Raw genomic sequence first — 23525 nt, 5'->3', positions numbered from 1 at the left:
AACTTACAGCTCCTGGCTCTGAGAGTGAGCGACAATATTAGAACAAGTGTGTGGTAGGTAGGCTGTCACTGACTTCACTGTATGATGTCGAGAAGTCCCGTCCCCCCACTACTCCCCCTTCTCTGCTCCAACCATCCAATAACTTAACTTCGCTGCCTGAGGGTTCGCTTCCCGCCCATCCCTCCGCCGCCGCAGTTTAGCGCTGTCCGCGGTGCTGATCGCCAATCTCCTGATTGCCGTTTCGACCAGCGGAGATCTCTGGTGCGCCCAACCTCTCCTCCTGGCCCCCCACCTCTCTTTCTCCAGGCACCCCGCACATAAATCACGGGTGGGAGGCCGGCTTGGTTCCCCCTGCACGGGGAAGCTGCTGCCCCCTCCCTTGCTCACACGGGGTTTTGCAGCAGTGGTGGCAGCTGCCACTGATTCGGGCACTGGAGAAGCAATTGATTCGTCTACTGCCAGCAGCCCGGAGTTGCCTACGCGGACGCAGACAGACGACAGAGAGAAAGAGAAAGAAAGAGGAAGAGGGGGTGGGGGGAGAGGGCTCCAAACGAAAACCATCATCCCTGTGGAGGGCAGTCTGAGGGAGCCACTGCCTTTGCCTTGTCCACTGACTGGTCTGAGTTTTCTCTTCTTCTGTCAGTGGTATTTCTTTTCATCTTGGTTCTGCATGATTTAGGGGTAGTTGCTGTGTGTGTGTGTGTGTGTGTGTGTGCGCGCGCGCGCGTGAGCGCGCACGAGTGAGCGCGCGTGTGTGCATGCTGGCGCTTCGATTTTATTTTGGGAAGAGTAGGGGAATCAAATGAACAATTTTCTTTCAGGCACCTCCAGTGAGCTTTCAAACCAAGTCATCGGGAGTTAGTATCTTCCCACCCCAGCAGGGAAGGGAAGAGTTGGCAAGAATTGGGCTCACCCATTCCCTCTGCAATCCTCTGGTGTGGAGGTAAGTGCTATTCTTCTTAATTGTGTAAATGGGCTAGGGGTATTGGGATCCCAGTTGGGATGAGGTTTATGCATGAGCTGGTGGGATAGAGGGAAGGTGGGGGGCTGGGGGGAGGAGTGTTGAGGAATGACCACATTTATTTGCCCACATTCCGCAGTGTTTGATCGCCTAAGCGGCACCCCAAAGCTAAATGAGATTTCGGCTCAGTGCCCAGGGAGGGGGGTAAAATATGCTCCTGTTTTAGGCAATGCGATCAAAATTGTGGCTTCTGCCCAATTTACCCTCTCCCTTGCAGCAGAAGCTGTTGAAAGTAGCCAGCAGTTCTCTGAGTGGATTAACCCTTCATGGGTTGGCCAGCCTGCATGGAGGGTCCCTGGATGCTCTGCTCTGTGGGTGGGCACCTTGACCCTGGATGGGAGAGGGTCGCCTGAGGATGAAAGGTTAACCCTTGCTGAGGGCCACCAGGCACACCAGGTGAGGCTTGCGTAGGGCAGGGCTCAGACTGTACCACCTTCCAGGTACGGCTGAGTGATTCAATTGTAGCGATTTTTGCAAGCTTGGCTGTTCTAAGCTTCCTGAGATGGGAGATCTGGGAGCCATGAAAGGACCACATTTTGCTTGGAATGAGTGGTCAGGCAGCCCAAAGGGGAGCAGCCAGCAGCCTGCTGAGCAGACGATGTTCTATTTTCACAGGTGGTGTAACCTGTAAGTGATTGTATGGGGGTGCATCCTGGCACCAGCCTGGGGGACTCCATCCTGAGCCCGTCTGAGAATAACCAAAGAGGGGAACAGGGTTTATTCCGATCTGAGGAAGGACCCCAGTTTCTGGCTTCAGATCTGCTCCAGGACAGACCAAACCCCGCTCTAGTTTCTTTATCTGAGATCCTGATGGGATAAGCCTGAACCAACCTGTTAGTGAGTGGGAAGTCGAGGTTTCTTGTCACCGAATCCAAAAACTCACATTTAATTTTAAAACGCCTTTGCTATTAATCTGTGACCCATCAAAAGGAGATTTCTCTTTGCTTTCTGCTTTGATTACATCTACCTTTTTGGAAATTAATGTCCTTATTTTTAGCATCTTCTCATTATCTCAGGGGCCACTTTAGTCTTCTGCATCCCCAAGGATTTCTCTGTAGGTTCTTGTTCTTGGAGGTGGGAGGAATAAAACATCAGCCCCAGAGACTGGCAAGCCTGAAATGTAAGCAGGGCCCACTCAGTCATTTTCTCCAGTCCTGGAGCCAAGTGGGGACGCCGAAATCCCAGGGCATATGCCTGCTCAGGGAGAGCGTGTGAAGCGGAGGGGTGGGCTGCTTGGTGGTTAGTGTTAAAGACGTGGTCCTCAAAATCTCACTGGGTGACCTTGAGGAGGAAGTTGCCTTAGTTTCCTCCCGGGAAAGCCTCAAGTGTAAATGACTGACATGAAGAAATTTAGTTCAGTTAAGGAGCCACAAGAACTGGCTGTGGGTGAAATTTAAGATATTGAACTTTGGCATTCACTGGGGCCCTGCAGTGTTAGGAGTTCCCTATTGTGCTAAGTGTTAACCATTTAATTGCTGGATTGTGGGGAGGTTTGGGGGTAACTAGGAAACTATCAGGGGAGCCCTAGGGGCCTCAGTGCAACGTCACCATCTGGTACAGGAGTATGTCAGTGTTTTAACAACTGGTTCAGCCGTGCAGAGCGTGCATGCTAGCCCAGCTGAGGGAGCTGGGACTGGTTGTTAACATGTGGGTGCTTTGAACACATTTCCTTGCTGCCTCTTAGTCTTACTTCCTCGGGGGTGGCTGAGATCCAAAAGGCTGCCCTTCCTCCTCCCCCATCACATTTGAAATGGTGCATTGTGGTGCACCAGAGAGAGGGAAACAGAAGCTTCTGGAAAGAGGCTTGGGCTTGGACCAGGATACATGGGTTCCAGGCCCAGCTCTGCCTCCCCTTTCTGGGCCTCAGTTTCCATGTATGTGCAATGAGGCACATGGTCTAGGTGAATCCAGGGCCCCTTCTTGCTGAGATTCTGTGACTGTGTGATAGGAGTGTGTATGCAGGCGTGCTTCTAGGAAAGGAGTATACTGTGTCTGGAAATTTATCATGAGTGCAGAGGAGGCCTGTTTGAGGTGAGTCAGGATTGGGGGTCTCTTGTGAGAACTTTGCTAGGTTCCTAGAACTTTGTGCTCAGCTGCAAAGGGGTCTGCTTTATTTGTGGCCTCAGATACGTAGACATACAGATATTGTAGCATTTGAAGGCTCTGTATAGACTTATCCCAGGGCTGGCAGCAAGGACCCCTTTGAGAAACTCCACTCTGAAAAGATGCTTATTCATACAAACACACAACACCTGGGGACTCGTGGACCCTCCCTAATGCTCATCAGAGGATCTCAAGTTCAGAACCTCTGATCTAGTCTGACCCCTTCGGGGGGCCCAGGGAGGGAAAGCAACTTGTCTAAGACCACCCAGTAAATCACGGCCAAGCAACCTACCCATCTGTTGTCATGAAGACAAGGTGTCATCCCTTTCCTCCTGGCTCAGGCAGCCCCCACTCCCCGAAGCCAGCTGGATACGGATGGAGGACATTCTGCGGTGTCTCTCTAGCCTGCGCTGGGGAATTGGGAAGCATAGCTATGGAGATAAATGTGGGCATTTCCTTTCTCACTGGTGGGAGAGACGCAGCAGCCAGAGGCTCGGCAAGTCTAAAAGGTGGCCTGGGAAGACTTTTCCCCAGCTGGCTGTCCCTCTCCCCCTTTCCTACAGCTCATATGCATCCTGGCCACCTGTCCAAGGCTGTGAGTTCTTGTCAGTGTGGCTGCTCGGGGCATTTATTTGTAGGCTGTGGTATTTATTCTTTATGTATTGAGCCCCATGTGGGTCACAGAGAGTTTGTAACTTTCTTCTAAAAACCACCATGACATTCGGTCCTGTCTTCTGCTTCTTATCCCCTTTGAGTGGGGAGCTGGTCGTAAAGGCAGACGAATCAGGAGTTGATGTGAATACCATGAGAGGCAAACAGTGCGCTAGATTCCTGTTCAACACTGAGGCTGTAACCTGGGAGAGAAAGAAATCTGGGACCCAGTCGTGGTAGGCTGGAGCCAAGAAGCCTGAATCATTCAGCTACCACCCAGGATGGAGATCCTTTTGTGTTGGGACTATGAAGGAGGCACCACAGAAATGGGCCCCTCTCTTTCCTGTTCCCCACCCCTATCTGCCTCCTTAACCAGCCATCTGAGGGGCTGCAGTGTGGGCCTCTGGGAGAAGCCAGACCAGAGTTCAAGTCTGACTCCAGCGCTTCCTTGCTGTGTGACTTCAGGGAAGACCCTTAACCTCTCTGAGCCTTAATTTCCTCGGTTAAGTATAATAAGATAGCATGGCATGGAAACAGATCTTGGGTTTAGATCCTTCCAGTTGGGTCACTTCACTTCTCTGAGGCTTAATTTTTTTCCCTTTGTAAAGTGAAGATACTAAAGGAATTAGGAAAATTTTGAGTTAATGCTTGCAAACTACTTAGTACTGAGCCTGGGAGGAGTAAGTAAGCAACATATATTAGCCATGGGGATGATGGGTAATGGTGAAGTCACCCCAGACTGAAACAAGACTGGGGAGAGGTAGAGGAAGGTGAATCCTGTGGGCCAACTGTGCAACTTTGGGGCCCAGGGGAGAGAAGAGAGGGCTTGGGGACAGGAGACTTCTGGTCCCACGTATTGTCTTTGTGGTATTTGTGCAGTTGCTGGTGGTCGCCGGGACCTCAGTTTCTTCCTCTGTGAAATGGGCATCATGGCCTCCTTTCCTCAAAGCCCGTGAAGGCCCTTGGAAGCAGGCCCTCATGCGTGCGGTGGTCAGGCCCTGGAGGAAGGGGTCTGGGAGGAGAAGCCCTACTCACTCCTCCTCTGTCTTTTGTTCCTCTAAATCCTTGGGAGGTTTTTGCTGAATCATTCCAACTCACCAGCTTAGAGCCCATGAGTTTCTCCTAGGAGACCTGAGCTTTCCCTTGCTTTCTGGCCATGGTGCTTTCCCTGCCGTGGGGCTACTGCCTAGGGCACCAGAAGTGCCATAGGCAAGATCCTACGGCCAAAGCTGTGCATCTCAATTTTTAAAGTCAAGGTTAGCACACAGCAGTTGTTCAGCGGCGACCTGCATGGACACACAGGAATAAATAAATGTGGGTTGACTAGTGGACAGGTCAATTTGAGGAGGCACCTTTGACCTATGGTTCAGCCTGAGGTCTGCATACAGTAGACACTTAGTGTTTGTTAGTTATGATGAGTCATTGGTGCTGAGTTTAGAAGGACTTGGCTTTTATCTCGGGTCTGTTACAGGCAAGGCTAGGCTTCTCTTGCCTCCTGCCAGAGCATCTTTGACACTTACTCATGTACCGTGCATTTATTGAGTACTTAAGGTATGCCTGGCACCACAGGGGATATTGGGAATAAAATGGTGACCAAGACACCATCTCTTTTGGGACTTAGATTAAGTTAGGGGCTGCCTACAACATGTAAGCTTTGTGGGGGGGTGGTACAGAGAGAGGGCTTCCTTAGTCACCCTTTTTGGGGGTGTTTTCACTCAGCTCAATGACGTCTGAAAGTCCATTATTAATAATGTTCTCTGTCTTAAGCCCTTGCTCTTGGGTAAAGAGCAGATGCTTGGGATGGGATAACACATCCGGCCTTATTAGTCATTTACACTTTACTGAGGAGGAGTTGGAAAATCCCTTCCAAGAAGTGAGGGGAGGGCTCTTTTGGAGTGGGGAGTGGAGTCTACGCACACTGAGCTAGCAGGTAAAAGAAGGGACAAAAGGTAGGAAAGGCACATGTTGCTGGAACCACCTTCTGTTGGGGGCAGAAAGCTCTTGATGTCTGAGATCCGAGTCCAAGGCAGATTCTCGGGGTGTGCCCTAGACCCCCTCCATCAGACGCTCTGAGTGCAGGGCCTTAAGACCTGTATTTCCACAAGCCTCCACCGCTATAGGTAAAGGAATATTTTTGAAATGCGGAACACTTTTACAGGTGTTAGTTATAACTAGCTGTGTTGCAAGCCTCAGGCTCTCTCCCAAGGTTTGCTCCCCCACTACTCACCATTTCCCAAGGTGCTGAGCAGGGTAAGATTCAGGCCTGTTGCCTCCCCAGCGCCCACCACTTACTTTCTGCCCCCAAATCCCTGTTTTCTCACAAGAAGCATAAGCTTGATCTAGCAGTGGTGACCCCATTCCTTGCTAACTTCTGAGCACCCCACTGAGGGAGGTGGGGTGGGGAGGAGGCTTCTTTCTCAGAAAGAACCTAGGGACTTAGGTTATCAGATGGCTCGGGGGCGAAGAAGCAGGTATCAGCCAGCTCTCTAGCCTGGCTGGGCCTTTGGGGTTTGAGAGAACTCAGCTGGTTCTTACCCCAACTTGCTTTCCACGTGGCCTGTGGCTGCACCAAGGAACCGTGCAGCTGAATGCAATGCCACTGTGGTTTCCTCGAAGTAATTGTCTTGCTGTCATTCGTTTTAACGACATAACGCATGCTTAAATCTCATTGTAATAGAGCAGTGTCAGACTCTGGCTTAGTAATCCAGTTAGTGAGCAAGGTAACGGCCTCAGGAAGCTGGGTTTTTTGCCCACCCTTCTGCCATTAATCAGCAAGAGGAAGCTGACAGCATCATAATGATGTGTGGTTTGTGAAGGGTTTATTTAGAGAGCTGAGGGGGAAAGTCCCCTCATCTCTCAATATAGCCTGAGTGAGTTCATTCAGTTGCCTTTTTCTTTCTTTTTTCCTCCTTTCTTCCCATTTTTTCCTCTTTAATGCACCTACACAATGACAAGCAGCGACTTGTGAATGGAAACAGCTCTCAGTAGAGAACAGATTATGTAAGCGGGTTCCGGTGCCAGCTGTTGATGGAGGGGCGGCGTTCCGGGGCTGCTGAGCGGAGAAATCATTTCTCGAAGTTTATCGGGAGGCCTTCCACATGAGATGCTGCCAAAAAAGCATCTGCGAGGTCCATTCTGGCCCTCAGCCTGCCGCTTATCCCTGTCCCCCTTTACCTGTCAGCGTTTTCCTTTGTCACGCTAGTGCCACTGTGTCCCCAAGTCTCTCTCTCTGGGTCTCTCTTCCCTTTTCACTGCCCCTGTCCCCTTGCCCAACTATCCCACCCATCTAAAGTCCCCTGTCCCATCTCTCTTGTGTCCCTTCCTGTCCCTGTGCCTCCTTTCTTCTCTTCTTGCTCTCTCGCTACCTTCCTCTCCTTACTCCTGCCCTGCCCCATCCCATCTTTCTCTCACTGCGCAGATATACTGAATGGCTTGTGAAGGGAAAGAAAGCATTCGTGAGCCCCTGAGTAGAGTGACCAGCTGTCCCAGCTGTCCCACAGAGGACCCTTGGCATGCCAGGCTCTCCGTATGTTCAAACTAGAAAAGGCGTGGGCAAATCAGGACAAATCGGTCGTCTTACCTCTATGTCAAATGCTTGGAATATTGAGGAGCTCCCCAAAGATCAGAAATGTGGCTTTCTGGGGGAGTTACCTGCTCTCCTACTCAGGGGGGAGGGACGCAGTGGTCTCTGGAGCCCTAGCCAGCCTTGGCGTTCTCTGCATGATGCTGGGAGGGTAAAGACTGCCTGGATCTACAGGGGCCAGTGGTCAGTCAAGGGCAAACTGATGCCCTCCTCACTCCCTGCCCCCTCCACTGGCAAGACTGACCACCCTGCTGGTCATTTGCTCATTTGTCACAAGAGGAGACCCAGTAAGTGATGGCAGATGGTTCTATGCCAGACATTCTCACACATGAACCTGTGTCAGAATCCCCAGAAGGATGGTTAAGGCAGAGTTTCTGATTCTAGTGGGACTGGGTTGGGGCCCAGAAACTTGCATGTCTAACACATCATTCGCAGTGATGTGGTTGCTGCTCCTCCAGGAACCTCACTTTGAGAACCGCTGCTTTTGACCAATTTATTTCCAAATATTTATTGTTCACGACCATGTGCCAGACACTGCTGTGGGCCCTGGGGATTCTCTATCCTTCCTAGAGCTGACAGTCTAGGGGGGTACAGAGGCACTAAGCAAGGAAACACATCAACAAGATGATTTCAGGAAACGATATGACATGATAGAGGAAGACAAGTGATAGGTAAGGGGGAGAGAGCTAATTTAGTTATAAAAAGGGTGGCCAGGGGAAAACTTTTAGAGATGGCATTGTTTGGGTTGAAAGCTGAGTTTCCAGAAAGACCCAGAACAATCCCGGCTGGGGGAACAGGAATGCAGAGGCAGACACAGCTATGGTGTCTTAAAGGACCAGCAAGAAGACCAGTGTAAGAGGTTGGAGGGGAGAGTGAGGGGGGCGAGGTGGGCCAGGGGCTGGGTCATGCAGGACTCCACTGTAGGCAAGGAGTCTGGATTTTATTTTATTTTGGGGGACGGTTTTCATCAGGAGTGCAATGTGATCTAATTCCCAGTCTTGGTCCTCATCACTTTGGTCTGTTAGTGGAGAACGGACTGCAGGAGGCTGGGGTGGTCCGGGAGACCAGACACGGGGACCAGGGATGAGGCCATGGACCCAGGAAGAAGGTGGTCAGATTTGGGGGTATTCTGCAGGATCACAGACAGGTGTTACGGAGGGATCAGATGTGGGAGTGCGAGAGGAACCAGGTCCCACTCCCGGGGAGACAGGACTTGTTCTTGGCATTGGTGCAGTAGTTTTGATTCTGGAGATCACAAGAGGGGCCTTGGCTGCAACCAGGGGCCCGTGGCTTAAGCAGCAAGAGCAGCAGCTTGTGCCAAGTGAAGGTGCCTTGCAAGGAGATTGCCAGTGCTCCTTCCATGCTTGCTAAAATGCACCATCCCTCTCTCCCCCGAGGAAACGGCAGCAGCTCAGGGATTTTTCTCTCATGAGCAGGGGCTGGAATAGTCTGCCAGTGCTAAACAACATACTGGAGGGGGTCCTGCTGCTGCCATGTCAGGTGGGGACGTGGCCAAGTATCTCTCCCAGAGTCTGCAGATGGGGGGCTCGTGGGAAGGGCTGCTAGGCAGGAGGGAAGACGTGAGCTTCTGGCGTTTGCAGCATTCCCCCGATCCTTACCTCCATGCTGTTCATCAGCACTGGCCAGCCCCAGGCAGAGGGGGTCATCAGGACTGGCATATCCCAGAAGCCCAAAGCAAGACGACCCAGCCCGAGAGGGGCCATGCAAGGCACGGACCCAGCACTCACCTCCCGTGCCTCTCACAAAGGGACTGGATGCCGTTTCTGTAGATTTGTTTCTTCTTGCTGTTTTTCCCCCCTTGGGAGGGTTTATCTGGCTGGGACAGGCCTACGTGTTCTCTGTCTTATCTGCAGAGGGGTCTGGGCGCATGTCTTCTGTACAGCATGTGCCTCTTTGGAGAGCAGTCCCCGGGGAGAAATGAATAGTGCTCCATGCTGGTGCCCAGGAGCGGGCTTTGCTTCTGATTAGTGTGGGGAAAGCTGGCTTCCTTTGGAGCCTCTCAGGTTTCCACCCAGAACTCATCTGCTTTGTAGATGAGCGTGGAATTTGTCTTCTGGCCCAGGCGGGGACAGTGGAGTTCTTTTTCTCATTTCCTAGGATAAGACCACCGTTGATCCCTAAAGGTTTCTCTCTCAGTTTTTTGTTATTTATTTGTTATTTATTTGTTATTTATTCTCTTTATCCTCATAGGCCATTCCCCTCCCCTATCCCATTTAGTGGACATCTCTTCTGTTTATATACATACCTTCAAAATAGGGACTTTTAACTTATATAAGTGGTATGGTTCCATAAATCTCCTTGTTGCTCACTTTTTTTTCCCACTTAGCACCTGTTTTTAAGATCCTTCCACATTACAAAATGTGCATCTAATCATTTGCTCCTAATTGTTGATACACTCCCAGCCATAAATACCCCCACATTTCCCCCGTTCTCTTAGCTTACGTTAGCTTCCTTCCAGTTACCTGGAATATATCCAGGACTTTCCTGCACTAACCAGCGGGGACTCAGGACACAGAGACTTAATCTCTGTCTAATAGAGATTCATTAGTCACTGGGGAGGTGTGGAGAGACCCTTCACGGTTTAGGTTTGGATTGCTTGCTCAGAAAACACAGAGCGCTCATCACTTGTGATGCCCCATGGGTACGGAGAGGGAGGCAGTGGTCACGTCAGTGGGGTTTAGAGCCCAGCAGATGTGGGTTTGAAGCAGACTGTGATACCCACCGGCTGTGTGACCTTTGGCCAAGTGGCCTTTGTCCTTCTCAGCCTCAGTTTCTTCTTCTGTAGAATGGGGGGAATGGTAGTATTCATTCAATAAGGTTGTTGAAAGTGAAGTAAAAGGCTGCATGTCATCACTTTGTGTAATAAAACTTCTTTATTTGGCCCCCTGTGAGCGGGATTGGATAAGTAGTTGTCTGTATCTCCTCCATGTTCCTCTGGATCTACTGTGTGTGTGTGTGTGTGTGTGTGTGTGTGTGTGTGTGTGTGTGTTAGGAGAGGTTTCTTAGCTGAGGCCGAGACAGTGGCCACCCTGTTGAATAGTTCTTTCCCCGTCTATGTGGAGAGCCCCTGGTCCCATCCAGAGTCAGCCACACAAGCCACCTCTGTGTGGTCCCCAGGACCAGGGTTTCGACTCCGACACTGACGTGGCCTCTGGAGAAGGACTGGTGGTAGCAGAAATGTTTGTTTGGGTTCTGAACACACTCAGAGGGTAAAACACCACAGAAGCTTGTGGGGGGAGTCTTCAAGTGGTCAGAGAGGCCCCCCCAAAGAACTCTCCCCCACAAAGGCCCTGGGACTGAACAGACTCCAGCTCTGGAAAATTCTCCCTCTGGTTGTCATGGCAGCGGGTGTAGGATGGGAGCCCTTATCCCCACGGGGCACCACAGGGCTGAGATTTTAGGTTGACACAAACTGTAGGGTGACCTCAGGTCTCTACTGCAGGGTGGTCTCCGATGCCCTGAGGTGGGACAGGGGGGCTCCCCACCTGTTTATAGCATTTCATCATCATCTTGCTAAAAAGACCCATGAGCTGCACTTGGATACAGGAAGCAAATGAATTGGACCCTGTCCACCAAGTCACAGAGCAGTAACAGTGGGCTCGACATTGGGATTTGCACTCACCTAAGTGATCTCTAATCCTCTCAGGGCTTGTGAAGGAGGCATTGTTCTCATGCCCGTTTTGCAGAGCAGAACTCTGAGGCTATAGAGGACAGAGAGGTCTCAGTTGCCCAAATTCACACTGCCAGTCAAGGGGAAATTCAGGGATCCCAATCCAGATCTTTTGGACACCAAAGTCAAAGATAGAATTTTCATAGTGAGGAAATGCACCTCCCAGGGACTCCTGCTCTGTAGAATGAGATAATCACCACTTATTTTTTGGAGTTGTTGTGATGATTGAGCAGCTTAGAATTTCTTTCATTAATATGAAGCTATGTAGAAATGGCCTCTGTGGTCTTCCGATCCTCCTGGCTTGGATCTTGAAGCATGAATATTATTCATTCAGATTGGTAAGAGGCAATAGCTTAGCGATTAGAGGCATAGCCGCTGCTCCCAGAGCTCCTTGCAATTCGAGTTGTACGACTTGCCAGCCTGTAACCTTGGGCAAGTTATTTGGGCTCTCTGACCTCAGTTTACTCCCCTGTGAGATGGGAATAATAATGGTGCCTCTCTCACAGGGGGTGCTGTCAGGACTCTATGAAGTAACACATACAGGAAACTCCTGGAGTAGCACCCAGGATATGGTACATTGACGGTATAAACCTCAGATGCTTATGATGACATAGAACTTTTTTTAAAAGTTATTCCATTATTCTGTAATGTGAATTCCATTTACAGATGAAGGAAGGAAGCCCCTTGGAGGTCAGCTGATTTCCCAGTGAAAGGTTCAGTCCCTGGGGATGACAGTGGCCGAGTCACAGAGCTTCAAATCATAGCAGGTCCACCAGGCCAATGACAAAGCGCTAATGTGACATAAAGTGGCAAAATGACAGTCATAGAGGCTGAAAAAAAGCAGATGGTGAATTCGGTGGCCTCGGGATCCTTCCCGATGGGCACCAGCAGCTAGTCCCACCGTACCCCCAGCACTTAGTGGCCCACACAAAATGTTTTGCCAGTTGTAAGTAATAATCTATTGGGAACTAGAAGCAAGAAAACAAAACCCTGTTAGGAATGCAGATGAAATGATCGAGGGTCCATTTATAATATTTGCTTCATTAGTTGTATGACACACACATACTTAAGATCACATATTACATAAAAGAATCAATTATTGTTTTTTTTCTGCTGTGGACACATATTTAGATAATAATCAGCGAACCAGAAAAGTAAGGAAGGTTTTATAACTGTAACAAAACTCACCTCCCGCAGATGCTTTTGGTTGGAGAACAGGAAAAGGAAGACACACCATTTGGAGTTGCCTGCTGGTTGGAAAGTTGAGAAAGAATTTACTTGAACTATCTTGTTACGCAAAATAAAGCAAATTGAGAGGGAATGAGAGGCGCTCGACATTGTGAGAAACATCTTGGATAGAAGGTGCTTTCTGAGGAGTATTTGTTTGGGAAGATCCTTACCTTCTATTTGGTCACTTAGAGCCAGGCATTGCACTCAGGGCTGGAATAAAATAGAAAATGATTTCGATTTGGACCTTTCTCTCGAGGAGGTAGACATAAATCAGTAATCATGCGTGTGGATATCATATGTATATATATATATGTAAAACCTGAGGGTTCAGAAAAGGTCTATGAGAGAGCATCGCCAGGAAATCTGGGAGGGCTTCCTTGAGGAAGTGACATTGGACCTGAGAGCTGAAGGATGGATAGGAGTTAACTGAGTAAAGCAAAGAGAACAGTTACAGCAGTGGGAACAGCATGTGGAAAGGCCCTGAGGTGGCATTCAAGGCTCTGAATGAAAGCCAGCATGATGGGAGCACAAGGTTGGGGGGAGCCCAGTGCGAGATGAGGTTGGTGGTACCTGCAAGGCTGTGGTATGACAGCTTGTCTTTCTTCTGAGAGCAGTTCTGAGAGAAACTCTGTTTTTATAAGCAGATGACCTATCTGATCTGTTTTGTAAAGGGTTCCTTAGCTGTGGTGGGATTTACCTCCAGGGGAGGGCGCCGAGTGATTTGACAAATACTCTGGAACTGAATGATGACAAAGGACTTTGTGTGTTGGCCCAGCCCTCTGTACCCCACCCTCTTTACAGCCCCAATCCCCTGGGAGGGGGAAGGGCAGTGGGACCCCAACCAGGGAGAGATTTTGTTCTCCGGTGAACTGTGGTGCGGGGCTCCTCCCTGAAAATCTGGAGAAGGGATTGGGAGAGTTACCAGTCCACCAGCTCTGCTGCTTTGTGATTCCGACCAAGTTACTAAATCTCCCTGTGCCTCAGTGTCCTCATCTGGAAAAAGGGCTAGCAATAACATCGACCTCCCCGGATTTTCTTGGGGATGTAACGAGTCGGTATATATTGTCTTTGCTTGGAACAGGCATGGCACATGAGAGGGGTTTCATCAAAGGATGATCATGGTCATGACGATGAAATCTCAGAGCTCAGCCTTCTAGAAGGGGTCTTCCTAATCCTTCCCGCCCCCTATCCACTGCCTCACCTTCTGTGGGCCTTTCCTCAAATATCACCTTCTCAGGGAGGCCTTTCTAGATCATCTTATTTAGAAATTACACCCCTGTGCCAGAATCCTGTGTCCTCTTTGCCTGCCCGTTTCTCCCTGGCACTTAGCACCGTGTGACACATGATCTTGCTATAGTATTTATTTTGTTCATCGTCTCTCTCCCCACTGGAATGCCAGCTCCTCCCACAGAACAGGAACATTTGACTCTTTTATTTAGCACTCTGCACTCAGTGTGCCTTATCCCATAGCCTCTGGCACCCAGTAGGTGCTCGGGAAGTATTTGTCAGATGAAAAAACGCTGACTATGCCCTTCTGACGTTCGTGCTCTCATTCACAACCTGACCCACTCCTCAGGCCGCTCTAACTCACCTAATGGTTCATCGAACAGCAAAAGCAGCAGCAGCGCACTGCCCCCCCACCCACAAAAAAATCCCGAGGAAGGGGTGGGGGATGACAGGGGTGGTGTTGAGGCACCAGAGATTTCGGTGATGGGGAACAAGTGAAGGTCTTTTCCAAAACCAGCTCAGCAGCCTGATCTTTTTAACCTGATTAATCACATTAAGAGTTAGTCCATTTGCACATTCCCTCAGCCCGGCCAACGCGCCACTGGTAGGAAGCCGACTTATTCAATATTTAAGAAGACCTGCATTGCAGGCGAAGGGTTTGGGCCGTGTGTGGAAGAACCGGCAGCAAACGCTCCGGGACTGACTCTGAAGTGGTGAATTGTTTTTAAAAGGAGAGAAACAAGAGAAGGTGAGGCCCCAAAGCCCTTAGTCTTCCCGCTGGCCTTCCTGGATCTCTGATGACAGTGACTAGCACACCTCCGAGTTATTTGCTCTGACTCGGGGCAAGAGAGTGTTACCCGCAGAAAGGAGGCTGGGATCTGGGGAGCTTGGTCTCGTGGGTCCCCTTTTTCTAGCGTTGGCATAAAGTGGTGGCTTTCAGAGTGTGGTCCCCAGACCAGCAGCATCGTCGTCACCTGGAACTTACTAGAAATGCAAACTCTCAGGTTGGGTCCCAGACCTCCTGAAACAGAAACATCAGGGCAGGCAAGGGGGGACATCCGTCTGTTTTCACGAGCCCTCCAGGTGACTGATGCATGACCAAGTTTGAGATGCCTGGGCAGGAGGGACAGGGACACAAAGAAGAGCGTGTGGAGCAGGGCCCGTGGTTCTCAGCAGGTGAGTCTCTGTCCAGGATGCACATTATAATCACCGGACAGATTTCCAAAAAAAGTATGTTGGGGACACTCACCACGAGTTTCTTCTTTGGGTGGTTTGGTTGGGATCCTGAAATTGGCATTTTTGTTTGTTTTTAGCTTTTATATATTTTGCATATTCTATTTTATTTTAATTCCAGTATGTTGGAATTAGCCCTTTTTACTGCCCCCACCCCAAATACGTCATGCTAAGGCTCGCCACCTAAGAATTTTAAAGAGCACCAGCGCTCATCACTTTGGAGGTGACTGCACCTGGGGGAGGAGAGATGGACATGAGGCACTGAAGAAGGAGGAAGCAGAGAGGAGGGTAGTAAGTTCAGACCTTACGGCTGTGGTTGGCAACCAGGACTTTGTGCTAGAATTGTCTTTTTTTTTTTTTCTTTTTTCTTTCCTGTGATAAGAGCTCCCACTTACTGAGCATTTGTATGGGCCAGCACTGTGCTGGGAACTCTGCATGCCTCATTTCATCCACCAGCCCTGAGAAGGAGGAGCATTTGTAGCCCCCATTTTCCAGACAAGGGAAGTGAGGTACAGAGAGGCCAGGGAACGTGCCCAAGGTCCCAGGCTAGCAAGGGACCGAGCCAGGACGCAGTCGTGAAGTGTCTGCATTTAGCCACTTCCTGTCTCATGGGTCCCTAAGCTGAACACAGGTTGGCTTCCTAGGAAGGGTGATTATTGAGGAGAGGTCCCGAGGATGTCTCCAGAAACACCAGGTGAAGTGGCTGTTGGAGAGGCGGAGTCTCGCATCACTTCCTCCCTCTCGTGCCTCTAGATTCAGACCCTGGTTTCCGATCTGCCAGAAGAACTTGCTTTTCTGAGAGCTTGGTTTTCCACTCAAGGCTTCTGCATCCCCAGGTCCCATGAAGGCTTGTGAGGGACCCTTTTGTCTCCTTTCTTGATTTTCCGATGGCAGCTTGGCCATTCAAACCAGTCCAAAACCTCGCAGATAACTGCCAAGCCTCCACTTAGCTTTCAGAGAAAAATGACCTTTGTGCTTTCCTTTTCTTTCCTCAAAAAGAGCTAAGACTCGGGGCCAAGGGGGCTCACTCTTCACTTGTCCTCTGCTTTGAAAGATGAGGACCTTCCGACTCCCTCACATCAGCCCTCATCAGTGACCCGGTTTAAGGCAGAAACTGAGCTGCAGGCTGATGTGAGAAGAACCACTGGCAGCTGCCCCCCCAGCTCGCTGCAAAACTCATTCCCCTCGGATCCCACGCCGTGGGCGCTTAGAGATGGCAAAGACACTTAGAAACCCATTTGCTCCCAGCCCTGCTTCATTATCCGATCAGACTCCAGAAAAGCCGCATGCTAGACAATTCCTGTAAGTTTTCCATCCCTGGCAAATCCCCAAACCAATGTGTTCACTCCTGGCTGGCTTCCTTCTTTCCAGCTCACCTCGTTCTGCTCCAGAAAGGTGAATGGTTGGAGGGACGGGGTTTGAAATGCACCTTGGTAGGCGTCTCGTGGGAGAAGTTGGCCAGAAAACAAGCCATAATGACAGTACTTTGTAGGTCCTTGGCACTTTTCCTCCCAAATTGCCTCTTTACATCAATTGTCTCATTATCTACCCCTTGCCTCCACTAGACTCTGAAAAAATAAAACAGAAAACAGACCAAACTCCTAAGTGTTTGCCCCACTTAGTAGTCCTCCTTATAGAAGGGAAAGTGGAAAGGTAGGAGCACTTGCTGACTAGGATATTATATATATAAACATTTGCATATACATAAGATATATAACATATAATTACATATTATGCATACAATATACTATCTACTTTATATACACACATATATACGTATGAGAGAGGGAGTTGACTCTCATCATTTGGAGTAGTTTTTTTCTGCAAAGTCACCATGATCACTGAATTAGCACATACTTGAATCATCATTCCCGAGGGAAATAACGGGGTTAGGTTCCTGCAAGCTTCTCCTCGCACTTCCTCAACTGATCCATTCATATCCTTTGTTTTGTGTGCGTTTCTGCTTACAGACATCTTATTCAATACATGTCTTAGTCTGTTCAGGCTACAGTAACAAACTACCTTAGACTGGATGGTTTATAAGCAACAGAAATTTCTTTCTCAGGGTGCCTGGGTGGCTCAGTGGGTTAAAGCCTCTGCCTTCGGCTGGGGTCATGGTCTCAGGGTCTTGGGATTGAGCCCCACGTCGGGCTCTCTGCTTGGCAGGGAGCCTGCTTCCTTCTCTCTTTGACTGCCTCTCTGCCTACCTCTCTGTCAAGTAAATTTAAAAAAATAAGTAAATAAACAAAAAATTAAAAGGAATTTCTTTCTCACCGTTCTAGAGGCTGGAAGCCTGAGGTCAGGGTGCCAACAGGGTCGGGTTCTGGTGAGGATTCTCTCTGGCCTGAGGACTGCTGATTTCTCATTGTGTCTTTATGTGGCAGAGGGCCGAGAGACAAGAGAACTCTCTCAAGACTCTTAGATGGGCACCAGTCCCATCATGAGGGTCCTAGGCCCATCACTTAAGTTAACCCTGATCACCTCCCACGCTCCACCCCCTGCCCGGCTAATACCATCCCATGTGGGGGTAGAGTTTTAACACATGAATTCTGAGGGGACACGAACATTCAGTCCATAACAGTAGATAGTATTGTTGAGTCATTAACATTGAACTCATGGCCAACGGCGCGGTAACTCATGGCCCATGAATTTATCAGGCAAATGTAGGTTCTCTGTAAGTGTAGCCTTCTTGCACTTAGGAGCACCAGACAGCACCTCAGCGCTGGGCTCAGGGGCCATTTTCAACAGCGAAATCACCATTTTATCATCATTTTATTGTTTGCAATAAAAATGCAAACAACGTGGCATTAAACAAGACCTTGAAAAAGAGACCTGTGTGTGGTATGAGAGCTGAAGGCAGAGTCACCTGTCGGACCCGAGTGGGTAATATGCATGTTGGGCCACTCGGTTTTTTTCTGCTGTTCTGTGTGTGTGTGTGTGTGTGTGTGTGCGTGCGTGTGTGTGCATGTGTGTGTGTGTGCATGTGTGTGTGTATGCATGCCTAATGAGCGTGAAGGTGCTACAGGTATTGTTTTGGGGGCTAGGTGTCAGTAGGCAAATTCACAGGTACAGAATTTGCAAATAACAGGAATGATTCTGAGTGTGAGTGAGTGAGTGTGTGTGTATCAGTCAGGATTCCATTGATCGTAAACCTCACTCAGGCAAGTTTAAGCGACACAAAGGGACATTTATTGGTTAATGTACTAGAAGAGGCCACAACACAGCTGAGGCTTGACTGTATCCAGTGGCTCAAAAATAGCATTAGGGATAGAGTTCCGATCCTCTAGCTCTGCTCTCCTCTGTTCCGGCTGGCCTCTCAGGTGGGCTTTCTCTACCTGAGAGAACCCTCGCCACGTACTGAGAACCCAGAAACTCAGAGCTTAGCTTCACAGAGTTCACAGAAATCATTGTCCACAAGACTGAGAATTCCGTGGGGGGACGGGGAGTGGACATGTGTTCCTCATTTCTGTGGTACCAACACTCCAGTGTTCTTTTAGGGAGCTACCCTTTCCATGTCTCAGTGCATGGCCCCCTGATGGGGACCTTAGCTCTGCTCGGGTCATATTTCCTGACTTAAGCTACATGCTAAGTTCAGAGTGAGTGTGGGAAAGGGTTACTCAAGGTGGAAGGCATATTTGTTGAGGGACATCTATTTAACAGTCTCTCTGCTGCCCCAGGACAAACTGCCCATGGTCTGTGTCCCACATTTTTGCTGTTGGCTTCATATACTTTCAAGAGCTCATGTAAGTCCCTGGAAATCTGGATGCTGAGAGGCCCCTCATGCAATAAAACGCGTCACCTACTAGAGTGAGTAGCTCTGAAAAGAAGAGAAACTAAATCAACTTCAGATGTAGTTTTTTTTTTTTTAAGATTTTATTTATTTATTTGAGAGAGAGAGAATGAGCAGAGCGAGTGGCAGACGGTGAGGGAGAAGCAGGCTCCTGATGCGGGGCTCGATCCCAGGTTAAGGCAGAGACTTAACCAACTGAGCCACCCAGGTGCTCCCAGATGTCGTTGGAATATAATGTCTCTTTAGAAGGTCTTCAAGTCAAAGGATGGACGGTGACTTGTTGGCTGCACCAAGAAGGAATTTTGTGTGCATGCATGTGTGTGTGTGTGTGTGTGGCATATAAAAATGGACTGTGACATCTAGGGTTTGGACACCGGCTCTGTCATCTGCTTAGCTGGAGACTTTGGGCCAGTACCTCCCCTCTCCTTGCCTCCATTTCCTGGTATAAAGACTGAACTGAGGACTGAGACAGCTGTGCTAAGTCCCCACATGTGTAGAAAACTCAGCCTGGAACAGAATGAAGTTCTTGACTGATATGAGGGCTCTGTGAGGGGGGATGGGCGGGAGGAAGAAGATGGCAGGTGAGTATTTAGAGTCGAATTGTGCTTGACTCCCAGCCCTACTACTCACTGGCTCTGATTCCATGGGGAAAGCCAGTTAACCCTTAAAACCGCAGTTTTTCCTTCTGTGAGAGGGACTCAGTGGTGTGTCTCTTGCCAAGCACGACCGGAGCCCCTGTAAGCTGATCACGCAGCGTGGCCCCAGCACCCCTAGATGACGAATGGCATTACAGGTGTTACTATCAGCCTTTATTCCCCAGATATGTGACCAGGGTGGCTTGTTCCTCTTTATTTAGTACCCACCATGTGCCAGCTGCTGTTGTGAGCGCTTGAAACATATGTCATGCTCATTTAATCTCTCAGTGCCGGAGGGAGGTGCTGTTCTCGCCGTTATTGTCATCGGTTTTCATGTGAGGGAAGTGAGGCACAGAGAGGTTAAGTGACTGTCCGAACACACAGAGCTGGGATTTGAACCCTGGCAGCTCTGCACTCCTCTACCTCCTGCACTCCTCTCATGCCCACCTGCCCCCGAGATCGTGATGACCAAGGGCTTTGTAAATCGCAGAGTGCTCCCTCCATATTTGATGCTCTGATGGCTGTTTCCATGGGACGGGGGAGAGAGACAGGAACTTTGTGGTTCATTCGTTTGAATGAACCAGCCAACACCAACCGAAACTCCTGTTTCTGTTACTTTCTCCCACCTGGCGCCAGGAGGGTCTGGGCAGGGCAGGTCTTCAAGGTCTAGTGTTCATGGCAGTGAAGAGAAGCTTTCTGTTCTTTTCGATGGTCTCAGATTTCTTAGCATCCACATCCCAGGGGAAGTGGCCATGGCCACACTGCGAGGCAGGAAGTATCCTTCCTGGCCGGAGACTCTGGAACCTGTGTTATTTTTGGGTGGCGGAGGCTCTGGAAGAACACGTGGGTAACATCTGTGCCAGCACTGGGTAAGGCAGCCTTGACTACTCTGTCTTCTGCTCCCACCTCTCACGAGCTCTGGGAAGGAAGTGCTGTCACAGCCCCCATTGTACAGTTGGGGAGACCGAGGCTCTAAGAAGTTAAATAGTTTGCCCAGACTCACCCAGCTTGAGTTTAGCTAGCAATTGGACCCAGATCCAGGTGGCTCCAAAGCCTGAGCTCTCCATGGAAAATTCTGTCATGGAATTTGTACCATGGGTGAAAATGAGGGTGACATGTGTGTGTGTGTGTGTATGTGTGTGTGTGTTGTGCCAAGGTGAGAAAACAACTAGGAGCCCTTCCTGGGGCCCTGACTGCTTCTGCTTCACAAGGATGAAGTGAAAATATGCAATTTTCCCAGGGCAGGGAGCATCTGAGGCCGGAGTACTTTATACTTCTGTCTTAAGACGCTGGCTCTGCCTGCTCACTAAGAGAGTCAGGCCAAGTCAGGGAGTTAGTGCAACGGACTGGGAGGAGTCCGTGAACTTGAACCGTTCCTTTCTTTGGAAATGCACGTCACCCTCTTTACAGCAGCCCTGACAAGTAGTTCTGCTGTTTGTGTTGGATTACTCGCAGTGCTGGGAGCTCCTCACCTCTCGAAGTCACAGACCCTCCTTTTGATAGCTCCAATGGTGAGAAAGCCAACTTTGACCTGGGCCCGCCTCCCTCACTGTACCTCCCACCTGTTGCACTGGCTCTAGAACCACACTGCTGGGATTCTCCACATGTCCCCATCACTTCCTAGCTGGGTGACTTGGGAGAAGTTCCTGAACCTCTCTGTGCCCCAGGTGCCTCACTTGTGAAGAGGAAAACTCATCGTTCATTGGCTCATGGTGAGGATTAGATGAGCTATGTAACCTCGAACAGTGCCTGGCATGTCGCAGGCCCTTGGAAACCGGACACACGCCCAGAGGGATAGAAGAGGAGAGTTTAATGGACAGGCATTTATAGTCACACGAACAATCCAGCAGGTCCTGGGTGCTCCGTGGCCCAGCACCTGATGGAGGGAGCCGTCAGCCCGTCTAGGCCTGGAGGCGCCAGAAGGGAACACTTGTAGACCCAGAAGAGAAAGGATTGTATGAAGGGGTCCTCCGGACAGGAGCTGTGACCCCCAGCAGCCAGCTCATGGTAACCAGAGGTGGCGCCCAGAGAATATGTGCCCTAGCCTCTCTCTCCCCGCTTCGGGTCTCCTGTTGCTGCCTCGCATTAGACAGACCCGACCAGGAGCCAGAGGGCAGGAGAGCCTCTGAACGCACCCACATAGGACATTGTCCCAGGACGCAGAGCTGGGTGGCGGGTGAATGCATTTGGGCAAGTGACTAGAAGATATCCAGCAAAGCTATTTTTATTATTATTTTTATTATTGTGTTGGACCATACAATGCTGCTGCTATGCCACCAATATTTGCCATATGAAAATAGCAAATTATATAAAAATATAAATATAAATCCTATAAACTAATATCTTCTTAGCTGGATAGTGTATTACTTGTATCAGTAGTCAATGGAGCAGGGTGGTGAGAAGGCTCATTTATAAAAGACCCGAGTCTGTGTCCTTGGATAGTCCAGTGTGACCTTGCCACTGAGGAGGGGTCAGGATGGCGCTTGTGGTCGGTGTGGTGTGATGAGATTTAGGGCTGCAGATAAGTCCGTTCCAGCTGGGTTTTAATCAGAACAAGTTTCATTGTAACTTGGGCCCAAGAGGCAGCCAGGGGCCATTAAGCTAAATGGCTTGTTTTAATACGCAGACCTGGCTCATCCCATTTTCCTGTTTGGGGTCCCATGTGTCTGGCCATGCTTGCGACAACACAAAAATCAATCCTGAGCTTTTCCTCTTCCTTGCACACCACAGCCTAGCTGGAGCAGAGATAAGCTTGGTTAACAACACAACAAAGGCGAGTTTCCACTTTATCAAGGAACCAGTAATGGGCTGGTCTTCGTAGGGAGCCCTGGAGAGAGTTCTGTAACAGTGGGTGCACTTTGTAGCTCAGTGTTTGGCTTCATAGACTCAGGGCACAGAGAGATTCATAACCCCGGGGAGGAAGGAAAGGTTTGGGGTACCCCTGTCCAGCAGGAGACATTCTTCCCAGGAAGATCCATTCTGCATGCTTTCCCCTGCCTTCGGTGTGTGAAGGTACACCCCAGTGAGACTTCCTGGCTGTGTGTCTTTGGGCAAAGCACTGGACTTCTCTGGGCTTCCGTTTCCTGATGTAAAACTGGGTAATAAAAGATCGTGTGTTCTAGGATTGTTCTGAAGCTCAGATGAGATGTTGCACGTGAAATAGTGTAGTCCTGGCTGTCGGGAAGCACAGACAGGCTGGGTTAGGTGGTCGCTGCGGGAACACGTAACCCCCACAATTTCAGTGGCTGGAGCACCAGATTTGTCTCTCACTCATGCTGACTGGGTGCGGGGGGCCAGTAGGGGGTGTCTGCTCTGCGTGTATCCTCCCCCAGGGGCTCAGGCTGAGGGGGGCTCCATCCTCACACATCCACGATTGTCAAGACAGGGAAAGGGGAACGCGGTGAAGAATGCCGGAGGGCACGTGACGTGATGAGTGTTACACGCACCATGGGTGTTATACGCAACTAATGAATCATTGGCTGCTACATCAAAAACTAATGATGTACTGTATGCTGGCTAATTGAACTTTACTTGAAAACAAAAATGCACTGGCTTCTGTTTCCACCTGGGAACGTTTGCTAGCCAAAGCGGCTCATGTGGCCACTCCCAGCTTCCCAGGGAGAGAGAAGGGCGGTCCCATCATAGGGTTGGTCAGCAGTGCTCACGACCACCACCACTGCACTCAACAGACCACCCTTGCTTTAGTACAATTGCACTGTTTCCCTTGTAGGATAAAATCACATATTGTCATTTCCCTTATTCATCATTATCATGCTTCATGTACTTATTCTGGCTTCAAAAACCCTGGGACGTTGCCTTCTAGAGCCAGAGCTGGGCTCCCATCTCTTTAGGAAAAGGCAACTGAGATCATTATTATTAATAGCAATGCAAATTCATGATAGCTCCCACGTGACAAGCAGGTGTTTTGTGCTGGCCCTGAACTGGGGCCTTCCCATACACCATCTCATTTAATCCTCATGATAGTTATAATTTGAGATCCAATTCTATGATCGAGGAAACTGAGGCTGGGGGAGGGGAATACACTTGTGAGGCTGGTAGATGGCGAGACGGGCTTGGCTGCCACACCCATGCCCTAGGTCACCCTGCCGAACTCTCCTAGAGCATGGGGTCTTAGTTTCTGGATCCTTTAGGATCCAGAAGGGTTCCAAGCAGGGTTGGCCGGGTGGAGATTGCTTTAGGCCATGGGGTTAATCATGGCCGGCTCTCTCTTTTCCGTCCCGTTTCGCCACTGCTCTCTGCCCTCCAATCACCCCAGGCTCCATTCCCGTGAATTTCTCCAGTCCACAAACATTGCCATGTCCCCTGAAACCTCTGAGTCTTTGGTCACGCACGTCCCCCTC

At 49.8% G+C, this 23525-nt stretch overlaps 1 protein-coding gene across 1 annotated transcript in view; it reads left to right on the top strand.

Moving 5' to 3' along the window:
- The first annotated feature begins 295 nt into the window (after nt 1-295).
- Nucleotides 296-23525, top strand: part of RPH3A (rabphilin 3A) — a 98093-nt gene continuing 74863 nt past the window's right edge. Inside the window, exons 1-2 of the mRNA XM_032876238.1 lie at nt 296-645; nt 822-943. The gene's annotated coding sequence lies outside the window, so the exon portion shown is untranslated. The remainder of the gene's footprint in view (nt 646-821; nt 944-23525) is intronic.

This window comes from Lontra canadensis, unplaced genomic scaffold, assembly GCF_010015895.1.
Source record: "Lontra canadensis isolate GAN:19392208 unplaced genomic scaffold, GSC_riverotter_1.0 scaffold58, whole genome shotgun sequence".
Lineage (NCBI taxonomy): Eukaryota > Metazoa > Chordata > Mammalia > Carnivora > Mustelidae > Lontra > Lontra canadensis.
The sequence above is the reverse complement of the archived record's forward strand: the minus strand, read 5'-3'. Positions and strand labels throughout refer to the sequence as shown.